Source organism: Canis lupus, chromosome 4, assembly GCF_048164855.1.
Source record: "Canis lupus baileyi chromosome 4, mCanLup2.hap1, whole genome shotgun sequence".
NCBI lineage: Eukaryota > Metazoa > Chordata > Mammalia > Carnivora > Canidae > Canis > Canis lupus.
Window position 1 is genome coordinate 27,181,945 of NC_132841.1, and position 24,492 is coordinate 27,206,436.

The following is a 24,492-nucleotide window of genomic DNA, read 5'->3' on the forward strand; positions in this document are numbered from 1 at the left end:
TGCTGCTGTCACTTTTATTATTCAAGGGCCTATCCTGGTTTATATTTCCAGCTTTATTTATATTGATATTTCCATCTTACCAGTGAAAGGAGACCTTCCACCAGGTCATGACATCCTTAGGTTGGGGACTGATTCTTAACTCACTTTTAACTTCACCAAGCTTTACCCAATACCTGCAAAAATAATTCTTTTGTTATTAAAAAGTGTACAAATACATGCTTCCTACCTCTACTCAGCATTGTTTTAGCCAGTGCAGTGAGACAAGAAAAGGAAGGAAGGAAGGAAGGAAGGAAGGAAGGAAGGAAGGAAGGAAGGGAGGAAGGAAGGAGGAAAGAAAGAAAGAAAGAAAGAAAGAAAGAAAGAAAGAAAGAAAGAAAGAAAGAAAGAAAGAAAGAAAGAAAAGAAGAAAGAAGAAAGAAAGAAAAGAAAGAATCTAGACTGGAAAGGAAGAATAAAAAATATCTTTATTCATAGATTAAATGATCATCTACATTGAAAATACAGTGGAATTTATGAAAAGCTACTAGAATTAATAAGCAAATACAGCAGGTTGCAGGTTAGAAGATCAATATACCAATCCATTTTTAAAAATTCCTTATCCTTAGTATAGCCAGCATAGACCAGTTTAATGGGAACGTAGGATGAAGTGGTGGTAGTAAAACTGGAAAAGCAGGTTCAAACTCAGTTTGAGGACTTGACTTTTGATAACATGAAATTCTCTTGCTTACTCTGTCTATCCACCCCACCACCACCTTTTTCTGTCTTTCCTGTCTTCCTCAAGTTTACAGGGAACATTCTATGGAAGGATTACCAAAGACAGGGAGTGTATGTAATATCAGCACACAGACTCTGGAACTCAGGGTATCTGGAATGAAGTTCTGACCTTTTCTTAGATATCCTTTGACTTAGGAAGGTTATTTCACCTTTTTGAGGCTCAGTATGCTTTTTCATAAAAAAGAGATAATGGTAACATGACCTTTATAGGGTTATGGATAGTTCAATTTACAACACTTTCTCAGTTCCTAGGAACTGGATCCGGACATGTAGATGGAGAGTGGTTACCTTCAAGGAATGTTTAGAGTAAATAGGAACAGAAACAACTCCAATGTCATAAGATAGGCACAAAGTTCTGGCTTGGACTACTGGATTTCACAGATCTTAGCTTTGGTCCAACACATCATCTATGAGATGTTAAATATTTGATTGATGAAGTATTGAAGATTATTTAGAAATATAGGGGGAAAAACACTATTCTGGGGCTCGTGAAGAGTGGGAAATGGAGCCAAGAATGTACCTATAATTTAGGGTAAAGAGCAATAATGAGGTCTCATAAAAATAAATAACCATGATGTTAAATAGACTGCAAATCATTTGCACCTTGAGGCTTTTCTTAGATTTTGTGCCAGTGGGGGGAAAAAATGGAAGGAAAAAGAAAGTGATAATTGGCCTTGTGCTTTATGCCAAAGGAGTTGCTTGTACACAAGATTTTGTTTTAGTGTAAACAAAGAGCTTCCCCTCCGCAACTACCACCTAAAATTATTTAAGGGAAGAAAAACAAAATCCATCCAGCTATAAAGAGCAACCAGCCTAGGATTGGAAAAAGGCTTTAATCTACTCTGCCTGGGGTCATACTGTTTTATGCTACTCTTGACTTTATTTCAAAGCTGATGTTGCTATCTAAAAAAACCAACAGCTATAATTATTTCAGTTTTATTCACTGAGAAATTATTTCCAATCATGTAAAAGAAATGGATTCTAGTGTTTGTAAGTAACCTTTTATCTTTATCCTGTCCTTTAAAGAAAATAGCATACATGTTGGGAAAAGCACTGAATAAGAAGTTTGGATGACAAGAGTTCTTAAAATTAGAGCTGTCAATGCTTAAGGTTTTAGATGTTAGCTAAGTCAAGTCCCAGATTTGATCCTCAGTTTTTCCTTTTGTAAAATGGGAACATTCATACCTACCTAGATGCCTCATAGAGTTGGGAGAGTTAGTTAAGATGCTAGACTTGGAAGTGACAAAAAATGCAAGGCAGCGCTTGCCTTTCTCTTCCTTGTAGTGGGGCTCTGGGTCACCAAATGACAGGATCGACCTCAAGTACTTCACAGGAAGCCAATAGTGCTTTTAACAAAATGTTAGGTGAGTGTTATATGGTAGGGTATAACACAAATTTATTTTTTGCTCACAGCTGCCTTTCTAAATTCATTCTGTAGGGGTAGATATTATTCTGCTTCTGAATAAAATTTCAGTGGGTGCTCTGAGTTTGTTACTCACTCTTGGATCATAATAAGTCCTCTGGTTACCTGAGTCTCCAAATAAGTCTTGGTTCAGTTAAGAATATGAAAAATCTAGGGTAAGAATGAAAACTCTGAAATTCAGAGATACATAGGTAATGCATCTTCTGTGTGCTTCTTCCTTTGTTCTTTCATCTTCTCCCCATTCCCACACACCAGGTGAGTTGGGTAGGGAGATGGGAGAGAAGAGGGAGGCAGGATCACACTTGCTTGCTGGTTCTATCGGCTGGCTTGCTCTTCCAATGGCAGATGTTTAGGTTGGCCCTTCTCCTTGCAGGCTGTTTCATGAACAGCTGGGGTTCTCTCAGTTACAGTTCTTTTGATGATAAATCCTTCTCTCCTATGGCTGTACACTTGTGAGTCCTTCAAATCCTGGGCATCTGGGGACTTTACACTGCTAAGGTCTCCTTACCTCCAAAAGTGCAGGATCCAGGATTGTTTCAGGATGCTTTGTCTTGCACTTGGCCTCACTTCCTCCAGGGAGATAAGAGTCTTAGATTTTCTAATAGTGAGTTGGATCCTCAAATCTAGCTTCCTTTCTTGAGCCACTTGGCAGGCAGCTTCAGCCATAGTCTTTCTTTCACTTATTTAGGTTTTCATGTTTAAATCAGAAATCAGTTCCCTCTGACCCTGAAAATGCATGGAGACATACACAAACATATCTATGTGAGCCATTAAACCCTCTATCATTTGCTTGCCATGAGGGGAGTACCCTTAACCCTTCTTCATGTGGGTAAAGCATTGCAGGCAAACATAAACATTTCTGAAAATTCGCTAAAGAAATCCCCATTTCTTGGGGCACCTGGGTAGCCCAGTTGGTTAAGCATCCAGCTCTTGATTTTGGCTCAGGTCATGATCACAAGGTCCTAGGATGGAGCCCCACATCCAGCTCCACACTCCACTAGGAGTTTGCTCAAATGTTCTCTCCTTCTCCCTTTGCCTGTCCCCCTGCTTCCTCATTTTCTTTCTCTAAAATAAATAAATCTTTAAAAAAAAAACTCCACATCTCTATTCTAAACTCTTCTCTTAGCCTAGCCAGCATCTTTTTTAGAATACGAGATATATGGTCAACTAGTGTTTGCAAAATCAGTTCTCTGACACCTCTGCCACAAGTCCTATTTGGGTAATCCAACACCTCATCTTGGTATGTGGGTCTAGTTGGTTTTCCCATCATCTTGGGAGTTCAACTGAAATTAAAACAGAGTCCTATTTTTAAATTTTATTATATTTATATCAGTGTATCACAAGCTGTAGTTTGTGGAACACTGTTTTTCCAGCTCTTAATGTGCTCATTGCACATGAGCATATTAAAAATACATCAGGGTGCCTGGGTGGTTTACTTGGTTAAGCATCTGACTCTTGATTTTGGCTCAGGTCATGATCTCAGAGTCCTGATATTGGGCCCTGGGTTGGGCTTCATGCTGGTCATGGAGCCTGTTTGGGATTCTCTCTTTTCTTTGCCCTCTGCCCCTCCCCCATCTTCTCTCGTTCTCTCTAAAATAAATAAATAAAACCTTAAAAGATATATGGAATCTATAATAAGGAATACCATTCGACACTTTTTAAACCCAGTGTTCCTCAAATATATTTACACAATTTTTTAACATAGTATCTCTGTGTTTTGGAAAGTGCTGCTCCAAATATGAGTTAGTCTTTTGGATGAATGAGCAGGAATGGTCCCTGGTGATACTTTCACTGAGTTTAGCTAAGTGCATTCATACATTCCTCTAAAATTTCCCTAAATAAAAAGTTTAATTCTTTACTTATAGAAATGGGCTCATTTTCAAATGGATATTTGTTTTGGAAATGACCAATCAGCATTGGCTATAGGGGGGAAGGAGGCAGAGTCATAATAGCTCTGTTGTCCTACTTATAGCAAATAACAAAAAAAAAAAAAATAAGATAGTTAAACCTATTAGAATAGGGATTTATAAGGTCTCAATATTTACTTTAGAATTTGATAGTTTAGCTTTGATGAAGTATAAAGATAAAAGTCAGAGACTTAGTCTCATGTGGGCCAGATTTTGTCCCTCCTCTATTTTTCAAAGTCATGAACATCAGTTATATTGGTTTGAGCCATCCTGAACATCTGCACCTTTGGGTAGGTCCAATTGGTCAATTCTCAGACATCTTTTCCTGCACATCCATTTTCAAACGGGGATAATGATTTCCCAGATAGCCTATTCCATGTATTGTTTCATCATGTCTTGATAAGATGATAGGCTTTATGGTTCTCTTATGTCAAACTTTGCAAGAATTTGTGCTGAATAATGTTTGAGTCCTGCTAGCATGAGCAACTGTCCTGGTTTTAGAACTGAGAGTCCCATATCCCAGGAATTCCATCTCTGAGAGACAGAGAATCTTATTTTTGGTGATAGATGTCAAAGGTTCAGGGAAAAGTATAAAACCCATATGGCAGCCTGCATATAGATGCAGAAAGCAATGTTGTTTGTAGCGGCCAAATAGATAAAGCATAGATTATTTATCTTCCATAGTTGCTGTCACTATGTTTCCCCCTTCTATTGCCAACTGTGATTTGAAGTTCACACTAATGAATCAGCCATTGTTGTTTCACACCAATTGATGCAACTTGAGTGTATACCTTAAATATATTGTAATTATGAGTATTCACAATACATCTATCTTTGACTGTCAATTAATTGTTGTGCTTTGTATCACCACAGTGCTGGTTTAAGTTTTGATATTATGAATATTGTTAATTTATTTTCTAAGAGTTCAGATAATGAAAATGAGGGTGATTATAATACCAATGCCAGCATGACCTAGAAATCTCAGAAAAAGAAGGTTAAATGACTGTTAAATAGTGACAGATGGAAGGACTCATACAACTACATTGGGGAAATCAATAATCAAAGGAGAGCATCTTGCAAAACATGCAGAAAATTGGACATGGTGAAGAAGGAGATGTGAAAGCACACAGGGAGATTGAATCTTACCATTTTAGGATGAGACATACAGGAACTTCTAAATTAGTCAGAAGCTTTTTTGTCTCCCCAAATGTCACCAATGCTTAGTTGAAAATAGTCTCTGCTGAATTATCTTGCATATACCACCCAAACAAGCAGCACCATCATATTGTTCCCTTGATTTCTCTATGAAATCAATTTAAGTTACATTGCCTGATTTATAAATTTCAGGTAACATGACCTGTGGGGTAATACTGGGTACCAGACATGTTGCCATCTTACAGAACAGAGCTAATTTTGTCAGATCTGCCCAATAGCCGTGCTTTCCTTAATATGTCAAATGATTCCTTGAGCCACAGCAACAAGATAATGTTCCTTCTATCTCTTCAGTACTTTGACATGAAAAATGGAGGTTCAGATTGTCCTTTTGATTTCTGAAGATTTTAATGAAACTGCAGAAAACATAAAACAAAAGATTGTTCATATCTTATTTAAATACAACCTAGACTGTATCGACCTACATATTAGCAGACAGTGTAGGTATTGGTAACTCCATTCGGTGTTTAAATTTCTTACCAAATGAATGTAACAATCTCACCTGCTGAATATCCTCCACACCCTGTATACAACACTGCTAAAAAGGGCTGTGATTTACTTACTTGTGATATTGAAACTTACACAATGAAGTTTTGGGTCACTTTTAGCTTCCTTGAAACAGAAGCACGTGAGCTTTTTGACTTGATAGAAATGGAAGGAATTAGCCTTTTTAGCTATGTGCCTCCAAAATGGCTATCAGTTTTAAGGACCATAATAAAGATGTTAAAATGTTGGCCTTCTTTAAATCTTTTCTTCAAAGAGTGGCATAAGAAGAATTACTTCACTAATTGGGAACACAGTGGGGATGAGAATGGAGGACAGTATTACAGTAAAACAAAAACTTATTTGCTGTTTCTCTAAAACTCTTTGGTGATCTATGAAGAGGCCACAAGGAACCTAGGAAAGAATTATACCTGAGTTATTTGATATTATATGTAGAATATGACAAAAACTCATACACAAAGGGAAAAAGAGACTCATTTTTTAGAAATAAGCCTGCTTCTTAATGAACAAAAAATATGTCATCAGAGGACAGCCACATCAAACAGGGCTTTCTCAATTTCCTTATTTACTAAAACTTTAAAGATTCAGGATCCAACTTTGACTTTACAAGTTGAGAAAAGTTTTGAATTCACAAATTTGACTTACCTCAGTGCTTTAAAGTAATTTTCCCCAAGAAAAAGAAGTTTAACTTATGACGATATCCAGTATGCTTCATAGTGTTTTAAAAACAATGAACCGTTGGATATGGAGAGTTTCGGTGATGAGTTCATTCATGCAACAAAGCCAATAGACAGACGTCTGGCCCATCAAAATAAGCATGTAGATACAAAGTGGAGGAACATTTTTTGGAGAGCTGGAAACTGATTCCAGTCTAAAACTCTACTCCTGCTAGTAGGTAAACTCTGATGTGTCCCATGCTGAAATGCTTTTGTTGATAGGCTGTTTAGCTTGGTGTCACCACATTGGATTGACACCAGAACAGTGTAATGTGGCCTTGATAAAGAGCATAGCCACAAGTCGAATGGAATTTTACATGTGACTATGTTCAGCTTTACCACTGTGTAAAAGAAGCGTGTCTTAAGGGCTGTAGACAGTTCAGAGAAGCATTAATGGAAAAGGAAACAGTAAAAGTCCCCTACTATATTTTGGGAGAGAAAGAAATGTTATTGTTTTCCTAGATATAGGTAATATCTGTTTCTATTGTACTTTCCTTCTCTCTTTTATTTTTTTATTTATTTTTTAAATTTTTTATTGGTGTTCAATTTACTAACATACAGAATAACTCCCAGTGCCCGTCACCCATTCACTCCCACCCCCCGCCCTCCTCCCCTTCTACCACCCCTAGTTCGTTTCCCAGAGTTAGCAGTCTTTACGTTCTGTCTCCCTTTCTGATATTTCCCGCACATTTCTTCTCCCTTCCCTTATATTCCCTTTCACTATTATTTATATTCCCCAAATGAATGAGAACATATAATGTTTGTCCTTCTCCGACTGACTTACTTCACTCAGCATAATACCCTCCAGTTCCATCCACGTTGAAGCAAATGGTGGGTATTTGTCATTTCTAATAGCTGAGTAATATTCCATTGTATACATAAACCACATCTTCTTTATCCATTCATCTTTCGTTGGACACCGAGGCTCCTTCCACAGTTTGGCTATCGTGGCCATTGCTGCTATAAACATCGGGGTGCAGGTGTCCCAGCGTTTCACTGCATCTGTATCTTTGGGGTAAATATACACGTTTAATGCAATCCCTATCAAAATACCATGGACTTTCTTCAGAGAGTTAGAACAAATTATTTTAAGATTTGTGTGGAATCAGAAAAGACCCCGAATAGCCAGGGGAATTTTAAAAAAGAAAACCATATCTGGGGGCATCACAATGCCAGATTTCAGGTTGTACTACAAAGCTGTGGTAATCAAGACAGTGTGGTACTGGCACAAAAACAGACACATCAGTGGAACAGAATAGAGAACCCAGAAGTGGACCCTGAACTTTATGGGCAACTAATATTCGATAAAGGAGGAAAGACTATCCATTGGAAGAAAGACAGTCTCTTCTCTTTTAAAAGTCTTATATTTATGTACTTTAAAAATATATAGTAATACAATGTATAAAATTTAAATACCAATAAAAAGATTTTAAAAGTTGGGCAGCCCGGGTGGCTCAGCAGTTTAGCTCTGCCTTCAGTCCAGGGCGTGATCCTGGAGACCCGTGATCAAGTCCCACATCGGGCTCCCTGCATGGAGCCTGCTCCTCCCTCTGCCTGTGTCTCTGCCTCTCTCTCTCTCTGTCTCTCAAAAATAAATAAATAAAATATTTTTTAAAAAGTTAATAGAAGTTTGTATCAGAAGAAACATAAAAATAATATATTTTTCTCACATGTATTATCTGTTTAGTCAGTCCTACTATTAATTACTATTAATTGCCACTGTTAACTAATTCTACTTTTTGTCTTACATAATAGGATTTATATAACTGAAAGATAAAAGCTATAAAACAACACAGAGTTTTAAATAAAACCTATTTTTCATATATTTTTATGTTAAAGTAGTTATATATATATAATCATTTATTATATATTATTTGTTGGAGGAGGGAGTTGTGGTATGAATGCACCCTGGCTTAGCTTTCTAAAAAGCTGATTATTTCACTTGCCATCAGTATGCTTTTCCTGAGCTTCTCCTAGTTTAAGGAAGGAGAACAAATCTGATTCTGATTAATTGCTCTTGCATGGTACAAGTAACTCTGCACATTGGCTTCTGACTGTAAAGGAAGTTTCCTTGCCAATAACTCTTAGACTAATTTATGTCATTTATGAATCTTTTTATGTCATTTTTTAAAAATATTTATCCATGAGAGACATGGAGAGAGAGGCAGAGACACAGGCAGAGGGAGAAGCAGACTCCCCATGGGAAGCTTGATGTGGACTTGATCCCAGGACCCCAGAATCACGCCCTGAGCCAAAGACTGATTCTCAACTACTGAGCCACCCAGGTGCCCCTTTTTATGTCATTTTTTAAAATGTCATTTATCTGAGATTTCTTGTCTTTGTTTTTCTATTTGTGTCCATTGAATAAAGGGAAACATATTAGGTTTTCAGTTCTCTAATGAGAACCCAAAGTAGAATTGACAACCGTCCACACATATCAGTAATGTAATGGGCATCATCTACCTGGAACTTCTTTTAAAATTGACTCTGAGTAGTTAGAAAATGAAAGTTTTATTTTCATCATTGTTCCTGCTCACTCACCCTCTCTCAGTAAGGATTCTCTGTTCAAATCTCCTCTTTGATGTTCCAGATCCTAGTGATGTTTCCCATGCTTGTCATCTACATCTTCTCTACACCTATACTCTGCTTTTCTACCTTCACATCCATGTCACTGTACTTTGGACAGAATATCCCCTTTCTCTAGCTCTTTTGATCCTACCTTACTCCTACCTGTACTTCCCGGGCACATGAAAACTTCCTCTACTTTACAAAGCTTTGTCTGGACCATTTTCTAGCTATGTACTTTGACCCACTCAGCTATCCTGTAGTATTCTGGAATGTTTCACATACTTTGTCCTCAGATGCATTGTGAGAGAGATTTCATGCCTGGTTCTTCCCTTGTATTCCCAAAAAAATACCTGGTGCAGGTCTAGGCAGATTGTGATGGTTCAAGAAAGATGATCAGTGGTTTATATACACGGTACTGCATGCAAAATATGATGTGGGAGTAGGCAAGTAATAATATCTTTACATATAGAAACATTGTCCTTAACCTTTAACAGGACATTAATGCACAAGGCCTTGTTGAGAAGAGGAAATAGGGGAAGGCAGAAAAAAAATAATCATAACCCTGACTCCTGGGCTCATGTTTTAGTTTGTATAGTAGCCTTACTACTTCCGAATTGGAATTCTACACGATGTAAAATACGCACATACGCACATGCACACACACACAGAATGGGGATTTGGCCTTGACATATATTTTTAGTTGGATGCCAGTACTTTTTTAGCAGCCGGTCTAAAGTTGGGAAAACAGCCATTCTGTGTCTAGTTGAGTTATGAGTTGAGAACAAATTTCACAACAAACCTCAATGATTTTCCACCGACTACACCAACCCAAAGACAATTTCTAATCACTTGGTTGCCATCGTATTGCAAAAGAAGCAGAACACAGACATGCTGTCTGTTTCGCTTAAATTTATAAAAACCCGCTGAAAGGGAATGTAGAAAGTAAACGACCCATGGTAAAGCATTGTGAATGAAGAGAGAGGTGCTGTGGTTAGCTGGGTTTCTCAATCCCTCAGATTCTCAAAGCCAAGAGAAAATTTATCTTCTTCCACTGAGACATAAACTAAACTCTTTTGGTCATTAATCTGCAAAGTTGATGCCTGCCATGGTAATTCATCAAACATTTTTGTGGAGTGAGTCTGGTGGGGCCTCTGGGGCATCCGCCTTTGAAATTCAAAGCACTGTTTTGTCCCCTGGGGACAGAGTGACTTTCTCCCCTCATTGCACATCTGGAAGGGAAGTTTCTGCTTCTGCTCTTCCCTGGGCTGAGTCAGGACCTGAAAGAAGCAGCCATCTTTATGAATCATGGGCTTATGCCATGAGACTCTGAGTACTCTTCTCTGGGCTGTCCTGTACTGAGAAAGAAGAGAAATACAGCAGCCGAGGCACTGTTTATAAGGGCCCTTTTTCCCCTGTATTACAGTTCACCACAGGAAAAGGACAATTACTGCTTGCAGTGATTTTTATAGGGGTGGGAGTCACCGCATTAACCATTGTGAAAAACGAGTAGACTCCTCAAGCTACAACTCTCCATTGTCTACAGATAAATCAGGAGATGGTTCTGGAATCTTGAGGTCTGATCTGAATTTACAACCATGTCTCCAGGCTCAGAGACAAATAGACAATCTGACGAGAATGGGCATTTCCTACAGAGAGTGTGCCCCGTGGGTACTGGGCTGTCTTTTGCCCCTCTAGTAACTGTGCCTTCTAATGCCTTGTCCGTAGCTGAGGCCTCCAGATCTTCCAGTCCTCTTGTGAATCGACCCTGCCTCCAAGAACTCATTTCTCGGCTCCTGTCCTTCTGTCCCCAGCTCTGCAACACACCCCAGACACAGTGGCCACCTTTCTGTTCCTTTAGCTATGACACCCATGTCTTTTCCACATAGGGCCGTCCATCCTGAAAAAGAAGTCTCTGCCCTAAGATCTTTGTGAGGTTGACTTCTTTTTTTTATCATTGAAGTTTCAGCTCTGCTGTTAACTTCTCAGAGAAGTTTTCTCAGACCCTCAGTTTCAAGAAGCTGAACCCACCCACCCACACACCAGCTACTTTCCATCGGTCCTCAGTGTGTCACTTTATTTGTAACACTTGGTAGCTGAATTAATTTATTTCTCTCTTTTCCTTTTCTTTTCCCTTTTCCTTCATTCTTTCATTCTACCCCCCCATTTCTCCTTCCTTTCTTTTCTTTCTTCCCACCCCACCTAAATTGTTAACTCCAAAAGAGCAAAGTTCTCATCCATCCTCTTGACTGTGATATATCTATGGTACGTGTTCAATCATTCTTAGGGAATTGAATGGTTTCTTTGTACTTCAGGTGTTTGGCTGAGGGTAACATGACATTTACAGTAACATTTTTTTACTTTTCATATTTTAAAAACATGCTTGGGTTCATGTATTCTAGATATAATTTACTCTTGCACATTTATCTAATGACCATCTTATTCATTCATTTCTTCAACTGTTTAAGTATCTTTTGCATGAGATATCTTAGCAGGATATCACAGATGTTAGAGGAGTTTCAGCCACCCAGATGATACCATTAAATGGCGAGAAATACATTTGAAAACATATTTTCATATTTTACATCAAGTGTTCTATGCAGACCAGTCTAACTTCTAATTTTCTTTTACTAACCAAATTTATTTTGTACTACGCCAACCATTTTCATTATCCCACAATTGTGACTTATCTTTCCTCATACTGTTACTTTATTATTTTTTAAAGATTTTATTTATTTATTAGGGAGTGAGAGAGGGAGAGAGAGCACAGAAGGAAAGGGAGAAGGAGAAGTAGACTACCTGTTAAGCAGTGAGCCTGATGCAGGGTTCAATCCCAGGACCCTGAAATCATGACCTGACCCAAAGGCAGACACTTACTGACTGAATCACCCAGTTGCTCCTGTTACTTTGTTTACAACTCCCTTCCCTCTGCTGTTTTCTTCTGTACATTCTGTGCGTCCTTCCAGACCAATTCAGGGCTTTCCTCCCAACTGAAGTCTCCATAACCCTTGGCTCTGATTGCTCTCTTGAGCTTTCTTCCCTTTTGCTTGTAGAATCTAGACCCTCTAAATAGGAGCGTTTTCTACTGGTGATGATTTTGTTTGGATTTATATTTGTTCCATGTATGCTAATGTTGAAAACTCAACTGGATTCTAACTTCTTTGAGAAAATCAACATGTTTCATAATCTTCCAGGTCTCTGCCACTATCATAGGTAGTGCAGGGAACATAGTAGCAGTCAATAAATTCTTACTGATTGATTGGTGTCGAAATTGGGTTGTCATTTCCAGACGGGGTGCTGAATGAGAGCAGGTCTGGTAAAAGACTCTTCAACATTCAGCCTCCCTGTAGATCAAGTACAGGCAAAGCTTACAGTGAAAGGTGGTGAAAGGCAAAATTCCAATAGCAAGAGTATTATTAATCTACTTAAGCCATTAAGTGTTGTCCAGTATTAGATTGGACCGGAAATCCTGGTTTTCAACTCTTTCCTATTTGAATGCCCAAGAGGCTGTCAGCGAGTAAGAGGAAATGCGGAATTGGCTTTCAGTTGCCTGAGGAGAGGAGCTTAAATTTCTAGATTTATGGCTCCGCTTTACCTGAAACTTTTATTTTGCTTTTACTTTTATGTAGCAATCGGGTGTACTGTATTTCAGTTGGTACTTCTTAAACAGTCTGAGGGAGCTCTAAAAATAAGTACTAACCAATTTATACAATAACGTCCATAGTGGTCGTTATTGAATGCCTCACCGCATGAGTGTATTCTAGAAGTCCCCCAAAGGGATGATATTTTCAGAAGGGACCTTAAAATGAAGGTGGTAGAATTTGTAGTGTGACTGGTCTGTCTGTAATCTCTGAACTCAATTATTCTGGCTTTTCAGATTCTAGTAGTAGAGAGAGGCAGAGAGAGTATAAAGTGGCAGCCTCGTGTCCTGAATTTACCTTACTAACATTGCCATCTGGGAAAGTATATTGTTTCTCTTTGGCCTAAATTTGCTGTATCTCAAATAAATGAATGAGTGGAGCTAAATATCCTCAGAAACACCTACTACCTGTAAATTGCGATGTATCAAGTACTATTGAGATAATAAAAATGAACTTAGATGTCTAAAGATAACTTAAGCCAAGAAGAAATTTTGTCCTCACTGTCACTAAACATTTCCTACATTTCTAGGAAGGCCCCATAGTCTTCTTTCCTTTGAGTTTTCTGATCTCATTCATATCCTACTGGACCTTCATTGCCTAACATGAATATTCTCTCCTTTGATTCTTTATAGCACTCATAGGCTTCTCTGTTCATTTGCCTTTTGTTAAAATTATCACTTAATGTATATGTACTTTATTTTCCTGAGTTGACTTTAAACTATTATTGGGCAGGAACTGTGCTTCATGATTCTTAATATCTCCAGAGTGCCTGTAGTAAGTGCTTAACAAATGTTTGCTGCTAATGATACACCTTAGCTGATTCATCTTTTCTCTGGTGAATTTTACTCAAGCAATTACACAACAGAATGACTTAAAACAAAGAAAACAGAAAATTTAGAGTGACTTTAGACACTTGATTAGAACTCTAAAATGAGGCAATGCTTCCAGTTTGGTCGGTAACATAAAAAATCATTTTGAATGATTTTATCAATTTGCTATCTCTGACTATTATTAAAACAAGTGTTTATTTATGTTAATCTCCTCTATGTTTAACAAGGTTAGGATCTCCCTAAGGATAGAGATGGATATGTTACTCCTCTTTATGTCCTCTGCCTTAGCTAGGTCACAAAGTGGGTGCTCAGTAAATATTTATTGAAACCATAAACAAATTATCTTTAGCATCAGTGCTAGGAATTCTGTTAAAGAAAATATTTAGACCCACTACCCCCAAATTTGCAAGTTGCTAATGCTGCTGACCCATTTAAAGGTGATACTAATGGATCCATCTTCTATGCTGGGAAGATGGTTAGGCTAAATAAAAAAAGTGATAATAGGGATCTATAAAGTTGATGTCTTTGCAATGGCTACCCTAGGAGTAAGGTATAGAAGATAGGATTAGGAGATAAAACATAATTTCTTTTCAGTTTTACTTGGCAGCCTTTATCTTGGTGGAATGACATATCCTTAACACTTGCAAGATGACGGGATGGCTTAATTATTACAATCTCACATGCCATATTTGAGATTTGGAATAGACTGTGGATAGGGCAGATATCCTAATGTGTGAAAAATGTTAAAATAATATCAAACTTCCATAAAATAAATCATTGACAGATTTTATAACATTAAAAATGAATGTGTAAATATTCTGTATCTATAACATAAATAAAATTAAGACAAGTATATTAAAATATAATATATAAAAATATAAAGATTCAGTCTTCTACTTTAGGGAGAGGCTTTTGTAAGTTCTACCCAAAAAATATAGTAGAAAGAAAAGTGGATTAAAGAGGTGACTAGGCAAAATTAGAAATGTAAGTGAACATAGAAAGTTCCAACTTATTAGAAATAAAATATTTCTTAATGAAATAATTTTGGGTTAAAATATTATTACTTATTGAAAGTAAGAATATGATAGCACTCTTTTTCTTCCTTCTAGAGTCAACTTATTCTGATATTTCTGGCAGGCAATGCAATTTTTATTATCAACATGAAATTTTGGTAGTTACCCTTTGGTTCAATAATTCTATTTTTAGGAGTCTATTCAGAGGATATAATCAAAGCTTCAACCAAATATTTATATAAAAAACTAAAAGTAATTTTTAATACTTTGTTGTTTAGAGAAGTTTTAGGTTCACCACAAAATTCAGAGGAAGTTACAAACATTTTCTGTACATCCCGTGCCCTCATAGCCTTCCTCATCATGAACATCCCCTGCCTGAATGGTGTATTTGTTATAATTGATGGACTTACATTGACACATTATAATCTCTCAAAGTCCATAGTTTATATTACTGTCCAGTCTTGGTTTTGTACATTTTTTTGGGTTTGGACAAATGTAATGACATCATTACATTACAAATGTATCCATCATTATAGTAGCAAATGGAGTATTTTCACTGCTCTAAAAATCCTGTGCTCTGACTATTCATTCTTCCCTCTATCCCTGGCAATCACTAATTCTTTACTATCCCCATAGCTTTGCCTTACCCAGATGTCAGATAGAATCATACCATATGTGCCTTCTCATTTTGGCTTCTTTCACTTAGTAACATGCATTAAAGTTTCCTCCATGTCTTTTCATGGCTTGATAGCTCATTCCTTTTTATCATTGAGTAATATTTCATTATCTGGATAGACCAGACTTTATCCATGTACCTACTGAAGGATATCTTGGTTGCTTCTATCCTGTTCCAGTAGTCTAGTTGTCTATTCTTTGACCAATACCATACTGTCTTGATTATTGTAGCTTTGTAATAAGTCTTGAAGTCAGATGGTGTCTGTCCTCTAACTTTGCTGTTTTATTTCTATATTGTGTTGGCTATTCTGGGTTTTTTGCCTCTTTATTGAAACTTTAGAATTATTTGTCAATATCCACAACATAACTTTTAGGGATTTTAATTGGGTTTGCATTGAATCTATAGATCAGTTTGGGAAGAACTGACATCTTGACAAAGTTGAGTATTCCTATCCTTGAACATGGAATAACTTTCGATTTATTTAGTTATCTTTTGATTTAGTTCATTAGAGTTTTATAGTTTGGGATCCCTGGGTGGCTCAGCAGTTTAGCACCTGCCTTCAGGCCAGGGCATGATCCTAGAGTCTGGGGATCGAGTCCCACGTCAGGCTCGCTGCATGGAGCCTGCTTCTCCCTCTGCTTGTGTCTCTGCCTCTCTGTGTGTGTGTGTGTGTGTGTCTCATGAATAAATAAATAAAATCTTTTTTAAAAATACCATTTAGGGATCCCTGGGTGGCTCAGCAGTTTAGCACCTGCCTTTGGCCCAGGGCGTGATGCTGGAGTCCCAGGATCGAGTCCCACATCGGGCTCCCTGCATGGAGCCTGCTTCTCTCTCTCTCTCTCTCTCTCTCTCTCTGTGTGTGTGTGTGTGTCTATCATGAATAAATGGATAAAATCTTTAAAAAAAATACCATTTACATTAACACCCCAAAATGAAATGCTGTGGTATAAATTTATAAAATATGTAAAAGATCTATATGAGGAAAACTATAAAACTCTTTTTTTAAAAAAGATTTTATTTATTTATTCATGGGAGACACACACACACACACACAGAGGCAGAGACATAGGCAGAGAGAGAAGCAGGCTCCATGCAGGAAGCCTGATGTGGGACTCGATCCCGGGACTCCAGGATCACACTCTGAGCCAAAGGCAGACACTCAACTGCTGAGCCACCAAGGCATCCCTGGTATTGTGTTTTTAATTTAAAATTCCATTTGTTCATTGTTGATATACAGAAAGAAAATTGACTTTTGTTTATTAAACTTATATCTAGGAACCTTGCTATAATTGCTTATTAGTGCCAGGAGGGCTTTTTAAAATTTATTCTTTCAGATTTTCTACATAGATTGTCATAGCATCTATAAACAAAGGCAATTATATATCTTTCTAATCTGTATATATTTTTATTTCTTTTTCTTGCCTTATTGCATTAGTTAAGGACTTGCAGTATAATGTTGAAAAGGCGTGGTGAGAGGGGACATTATTGTCTTCTACTTGGTCTTAGTGGAAAAGTGTGTTTCTCACTGTTAAATATGATATTAAGTAATTCTTCATAGCATTTTTTATATTAAGGAAAATGAAAGACACTAAATATCTAACAATACATGAAAGTGTGGTACATTCAGATAATAGACTGTTATTCAATCAACAAAAAATAAGTTTCTAAAGAATAACATGAAATTATGCATATAATATTATAGGTGAAAAAAGTAGAAAAGATACATAGAACATCTCAATTTAATAAACATACTGAAGACTTGGAGGAAATTTACTAAAATATCAGTGATATTCAAGACTGTGAGTGATTTTTATGGCTGAGCCAAACATTATTTTGTCAACCTGTTTGTAGAAGTATTAGGCTGACTGTATGTTGGAGCACTGGAGATCTAGTTGGTTTAGAAGAGTTTATTAGTTCTTTGAACAAAAATTTAGAATATGTATCTGGTACTATGTTATATATTGAAACATAAGCTAAGAATCTAATGAGGGCAATAAGTATGTCAATAGACATTTATGGTATGAGTATTATTGTATTATGTGCTATTATGATATAATGATGAAAATAATTATAATGATACTGATGAAGATAGAAACCAAAAAGTAGAAGAGCTTTATAGTAGCTGTTCTTTTTTTTTTTTTTTTTTTATAGTAGCTGTTCTATACTAGCAGTTCTACTTTCTGTTCTACCATAACAAATTACACTAAAACTTGAATGATGAAAATAGCCATTTTATTATGCTCTTGGAATCTGTGGTTCAGAGATCCAGACAGGATAAGGAGATGGCTTTTCTCTGCCCCACACTGTCTATAGCTTCAACTTGGAAGACTTGAATGTTGGGGATGAATTGACTAGAGATTGGAATTATCTTAAGGCTCATGGTCATACACTAATATATCTGGGCCTGGGCTGGGAGGACTATATTTTTGACTGAAGAGCCTACATATTTCTTGTGCTTGGCTTCTTCATGGTATCACAGTTCCAGAGTAGTTGGACTTATACGGTACTCAGGTCTTCAAGTCCAGGTTGACTGCTATTCCAGTCACCAAAGCAGAAGCTTGATTGGAAGAGTTTCTGACATAACATTGGAAATTAGGCACATTGTTTTGGTTATAGGTCACATGCTCACCCAGATTCAAGGGGAAGAACATAGAACCTGCTGCTTGGTTGAAGAAGTGTTAATGTCACTTTGCTGAAAATCAAAGAGGTTGGAGATATTATTTGAGACTATACTATGTGCTAGACACTGTTTAACTTGTTTTTCATTGATTAATTCATTTAATCCTCATGACAATCCATGAGGTGAAAAGTATTATTATCCCCCTTTTTAAAGAAGAAACTAGAGTCAGAGAAATAAGTAACTTGGCTTAAGGTTACATAGTAAGTGTGAAGTTGGGCTTCAAGCTAAGGCAGTCTGTCTTCAGGGCCAAACAATTAAGGCCGTCAGGTTGCTATGGGATATGCATGACATCTACCTAACTCTTACTTGGAGTAGGAAAGAAGGAACAGGTCAAGAAAAACTTCCAGGTAAAGTGACATCTAAACTGCATTTTGAAGAATTAACAGAAATAACTTATACAATTCAACATACCACACACACACCAATTAAAAATCGGCAGAAGGCATGAAGAGACATTTCTCCAAAGATGATCTACAGATGGCCAACAGACACATCACTCATCATCAGGGAAGTGCAAGTCAAAACTACAATGAAATATCACCTCATACCTGTAAGAATGGCTAAAATAAAAAACATAAGAAACAATATGTGTTGGCTAGGATGTGGAGAAAAAGGAGCTCTTGTGCATTATTGGTAGGAATTGGCACTGGTGTAGCCACCATGAAAAGCAGTATAGAGATTACTCAAAAAGTTAAAAATAGAGCTACCCTATGAAATGGCAATCGCACTATTGGGTATTTACCCCCAAATTACAAGAACACTAATTCAAAGGGATACACACACTCCTTTATTTATTGTAGTATTATATACAATACCAAAACTATGGAAGCACCCCAAGTATCCATCATGTGGTACATATATACAATGGAATATTATTCAGCCATAAAAAGAATAAAAGCTTGCCATTTGCAACAACATAGAGCTGAAGAGTATTATACTAAGCAAAATAAGTCACAGACAAATACCATATGATTTTACTCATATGTGGAATTTTAGAAACTAATGAGGAAAGAGAAAAAAGAGAGACAAATCAAGAAACAGATTCTTAATTATAGAGAACAAACCAATGGTCACCAGAGAGTAGGTGGGGGTGGGTGAAATAGGTGATGGGGATTAAAGAGTGCATTTATCATAATGAGCACTAAGTAATGTAAAAAAAAAAGTTGAGTCACTATATTGTACACTTGAAACTAATATAACCCTGTATATTAGCTAAACTGGAATTAATAAAAAACTTAAATAAAAAATCTAGTTCGAGACTTGAAGGATTAATAAAATCTATTCAGCTGGGCTGTGAGATGGATGGCTGGGATAGCAAGAGAATGCTCTAAGAAGAGCAAATTGCACGTTATGATGTCCCCAGGCAAGGGAGCACAGTATAGTCAGGCAACATCAAAGAGCTGCTCAGGAATGGAATTTGGAGCTTAGATGGTAAATTTTAAATGATGAAGATGGAGAAATGGGCAAAGGTCAAATCATAAGGGCCTGGGAAATCCAATAATGTACTAGAGTTTGGTCACCATACTGAGGGATCTCTTAGTGTTATGATTGAATTGACTCTTTTTTCCCCAGTAATTAGCCATATATTTATTTTGCATTTATATTTTTTATTATAGTAAAATATATAGAACTTATATAAAATATATAGTAAAATATATAAAACTTACCATTTTAGTCACTTTTAAGTGGACAGTTCAGTGGAATTAAGTACATTCATATTGTTATATGATATATAATTTTATAATTTATAATTATATATAATTTGTAATTTAAAATTATAAAATTTTATAATTTTATAATTATATATATAATTATATATAATTTTATACTTATATAAAATATATAGTAAAATATATAAAACTTACCATTTTAGTCACTTTTAAGTGGACAGTTCAGTGGAATTAAGTACATTCATATTGTTATATAACCATTACCACCATTCATCTCCAAAACTTTTCTCATCTTGCAAAACCGAAACTCTGAACCCATTCAACAATAACTGCCTATACTCTTCTTTCTACTGTACTCTTTTCCAAAGTTGTTGCACAATTTTACAATTTGACCAATAGGATACAAGTGTTCCAGTTTTTTTCGTCTTTACCAATACTTGTTATTTTATTTTTACTTTATTTAAAAAAAAAGATTTTATTTACTTACTCATGAGAAACACACACACACACACACACAGAGAGAGAGAGAGAGAGAGAGAGAGAGAGACATGGGCAGAGGGAGAAGCAGGCTCTCCACAAAGAGGCAGATGCAGAACTCAATCCCAGGACCCCGGGATCATCACCTGAGCTGAAGGCAGATGCTCAACTGCTGAGCCACCCAGGCGTCCCTTATTTTTACTTTATCTTTAAACATTATATAACCAAAAGGTTGCAAAGTGGTATCTCACTCTGATTTCGATTTTCATTTTCCTAATTATTAGCAATATTGAGCATTTTTGCATATACTTATTGTCTATCATCTTTGGAGTAACATGTGTCAATTAACTCTTTAGAATGAGTCCTCTGGGAATAAGTGGAAGGGTGGGAATAAAGCGAGAATGGAAATAGGGAGAACAGGTGGGAAGTTGTACTAATCCAGAGATGATAAGGCTTCAATAATACAACTAATGTACTAGAATGGGGGTGGTGGTGATGGTGAGAATCTGGAAGTAGAATGGAAAGGATTTAGTGAGTGTCTGGATTGCAGATGAAATAGAACTAAAAGATAAGGATTCTCTAAGTTTAATGAATGATGGCACCAAAGTTGGTATTCAGCCAAAATGTATTCTTACAGCCACCTTCGTTTTTAGAATATTGACATACTTTTATTAAGACAGCTCCCCCAAGATCCCAGAGTCCCCCTTCATTGCTCCTCCCACCTATTGCTCTGACTTTCCCCCTGGAACTTCCAAACGTCCAAATTGTGAGGTCTGCCTCACAATTCCCTAATTAATTAATGCTGAGAACAGATGGAGATCGATCGGGCTCTAGGACCCTGCTCCAATGTGGAAAAGATTTTCAGGAGATGTGGGGAGGGGCTCACCAGAGGTGATCAGTTCTATTTTAGAGACTATTTATGTATTCAAGTAGAGATAGTATTCTTGGCTCTAGAAAGAGAGATTTAGGAATTTTCAACTTATGATGGTCATAGAATCCAAGAAGTTACCATCCAAAAGAAACACTGTCTCTGCAAAGTGACATATTCTTTGATAACATTATCCATGATTTGGCAACTATGAAGAGGAATAAGAGCCCTAATCAATACTCTGTAAAGGTCATCTGTACTGGAGATGCACATTATCAGAATATCATAACATTCCCAAAAATTTAGGACACAGGGGATCTGGGAAGAAGCATTCTTCTTTTTCTACAGCAACTTAAAGATTATTCCAGGTGGTTTGTTCATTCACCTCTGGAATACTGTTAGTTACAGATGAAGAGATTGGGGTTCACTATGATCATTTGGCACCCTCTCCATGATGAGCAACCTACACTTGTACTGGAAGCTGAAAAGGCTTACTTTTTTTTTTTTTTTTTTTTTTTTTTTTTTGTGGAAGACCAGCGTGGATGTCAGTGTTGCTGCCTGCAGGATAAGTAAGGATATCCCACTATGTATTTTATTGGCAATTCTGATAGCATTTTCTCCATTGGTGGTTTATGTGTAATAGAGACCAAACTGCAATTTTCTGACCTGCCAAGATCCATTATGTCTGGTAAATATAGTTTATGCTCGACAGAATCCACACTTAGGGTGGAAAGCCATGCAAATTAAACTAAGGCTTAGGCTAATTTTTGGTAGTGAAAATTATTCTCCCTTGGTGACCTTATTCAGAATAGAATAAAACAACTAGAAAGCTATTCATGCAGTCCAATCTTCTTTCTTTAATCAAAATAATAAAAGCCTTTGGATTGGCCCAGTCCCTGATTCTCATCACTCATGTCTTTCATGGAACCCAATCATTTATGCTCATAAGTTTTTCATGTTAATAGATTGGAGGTCAGGTAATAAAATATTTTCTCTTGGTCTACTTTGAGATCTATGCAAATCTTATCTCTGTGGATTTATAGAGACTCCACTGCCACAGAGTCTTGGTACTTTGGCACAAATAATATTTTAACAATCTTCTCCACTATCTGGGTTATTAACATTTAGCTTTTGCTCAGAATGGTGTCTCATTGTTCACAGTCTGAGTAGTTGTATCGACAGAGCTAAAAATGGAGTAAGGCCAAACTCTAGTAATATTGATAAGTTAGAAGGAATAGAATCTCTGTTTAGCACATAAAACTGTCCTTTCTGGTGATGGCTTGTATTAATATATTTTGTTTATATAGCTTGGTTTTCAATAGTGTCTTGATAATCTCATCTTCATTTGCAGTGGAACAGAAAAGGTAACATCAACTACCCCATCTTGTGGTTGGGGAATTGGAAGACTCATTAGGTCAAGGTAACAGACTTATCCCATATGGTGGCTCTCAAGTTTTATAAAATAGAAATTCACACAGGCCATATCCTCCTCAGAGCTGCCATTTATAGCCTAACACAGACAGAATTAATAGAGTGTTACTAAATGTGACGCAACAACAAGTAAGTAATCATTGTATTTTAATTTAAAAAGACATTCTCAGAAATAGAACTTTGAGAAATGACATTAGATGTAGAGCACCAGCAGAGGAAGCCATAGGCCATGGGGAGGTCCCAGTCCATTTTTTGAGAACTTTTGCTTTTTGAGGGCAGGAGGAAGTCAGGTGAATTGAACAGAAGGACCCAGATATCTTATATCACTCTTGTCTTTGTGCAAACAGTAAAGTTCTCCAGTTTTTCACTGGCAATTATATTTTGTCAACTAGTGAAAAAAATTCTTGAAAGATGAAAATTGATCTTGTGAAGATTTTTCATAGGCATCATATTGAAGAAGAATGTGTTCCTTGCCCAAGAATTAAGAATCATTCTTTAGTTTCTTCATTTTGAGGTTAGACTCTGGTCAGTTATAGCTCCTTAGATGAGAACCTTGTATTCTCAGTTAGCTCACCCAGCTTTGTGGTGGAGAGCCAATTCCATGAAAGAAGCTGGCCTTTTGTATGTATGTATGTATGTATGTATGTATGTATGTATGTATTCATTCATGAGAGACACACAGAGAGAGGCAGAGACAAAGGCGGAGGGAGAAGCAGGCTCCCTGTCGAGAGCCTGATGCAGGACTCAATCCCAGGACCCCAGGATCATGACTTGAGCCAAAGGAGACGCTCAACCACTAAGCCACCCAGGTGTCCTGAAGCTGGCCTTTTGACCAAGCATGTGGTGGTGGTGGTGGGCGGGGGCTGGGGGGAGACACGTGTGACTTCACAACAAACTAAAAGAAGGCTCACTACTACTACCACCACCACCACCACCAGCGCTACTACCATTACTGATTCTACTCCTCTACTCCTGTTATTATTCATTATTAATAATTAGTGCTATTAATATTGTTGTTAACCATAATTTGCTTTATTTTTGTATTTTAGTCATTGATTGGGTGAGAGTATGCCCAGGCATGCATTAATCACTAAAAAGGCATAAAGACCTAATCTCCCCAAGAGATTTCTCCCATTGTTATTTCCTAAGACATGTTGGTCATTACTCACATAGCATACAAAATAAAATCCAAATCAAACAATGAAAGAGATGTGATTCATCTCTTTTATGCCTTCTTTTGGGCTTAATTCCCAGAACTGGAGCAAACTTCAGAAGAGAGGTGGACTTTTGAGTTCCAGACATGCTTATTCTTAATCCTCCACTTACAGCTAGCCCATCCCCCTGACCTTGAAAAAGTGAATAGATGCACATCACTGAGATTAAATAAGGCACTGCAGAGGAATAACTACAGGAGAGACAAGCAAGTGCAGTCTCTTCTGGTGTGAAGTGCGACCAACCTGAATGAATCAAACCATATTTCTAGTCCATGATCAGCTCCAAATTTACAGAGCTCCTGCTCAATTATGCCACCCTACTGTATCCTTGGCTGGCTCTCATAATTGCCTCATTATTGCTGCTTTTTTATATAATATGCATCTTTGGATTCACAGCCCAACTATCTCAGCTGGAACTTCCCCTGTAGTTTTATTTTTTTTTCTTTTTAGCAGACAAATGTAGTCATTTCCCCTCTTCCTATTCAACATGGGTGATCAGGATAGGGATGAAATACAGACTTGGCTCATCAGAGGGTAGCTTTGGCTTCTCTTATATGCCACAAATGTCATCACCTCATAACACGGACAATAGTCGCTGATGAGTACATTTGAATTGATTCCTGAAAGTGTATTGCCTCCATACCATGTGAATTAAGGCCGTTTATGGCTTTTTGTTTATATGTTCTTTTGCTTTCCTTTTCTCTAGTGTGTGTTCACACCAGATTCTATTATTACTTTCCCTTAATCTAAGACTTACCTTAGATTATTCTAGCTAGATTTTCAAATTTTTTGAAAACCCTTTGTAGCTTTAAGTCCTGTATGGTGCCTGGCAGTCAGTAATTATTTATCATATGAATAAGTGAGTAGTTTCCAACACTTAGAGGAAATCAG

General features: G+C 37.0%; 1 protein-coding gene and 1 long non-coding RNA gene across 6 annotated transcripts in view; one reads left to right on the forward strand and one right to left on the reverse strand.

Moving 5' to 3' along the window:
* LRMDA (leucine rich melanocyte differentiation associated) overlaps nt 1-24,492 on the forward strand; it is a 1,020,248-nt gene that overhangs the window by 850,798 nt on the left and 144,958 nt on the right. The gene's annotated exons all lie outside the window — the stretch shown is intronic.
* Nucleotides 446-6,764, reverse strand: LOC140632062 (uncharacterized). Its single transcript, XR_012029575.1, has 3 exons — nt 6,466-6,764; nt 5,251-5,672; nt 446-2,923 (listed from the first exon to the last, which is right to left on the reverse strand). It is a non-coding gene; the product is annotated as an uncharacterized lncRNA (long non-coding RNA).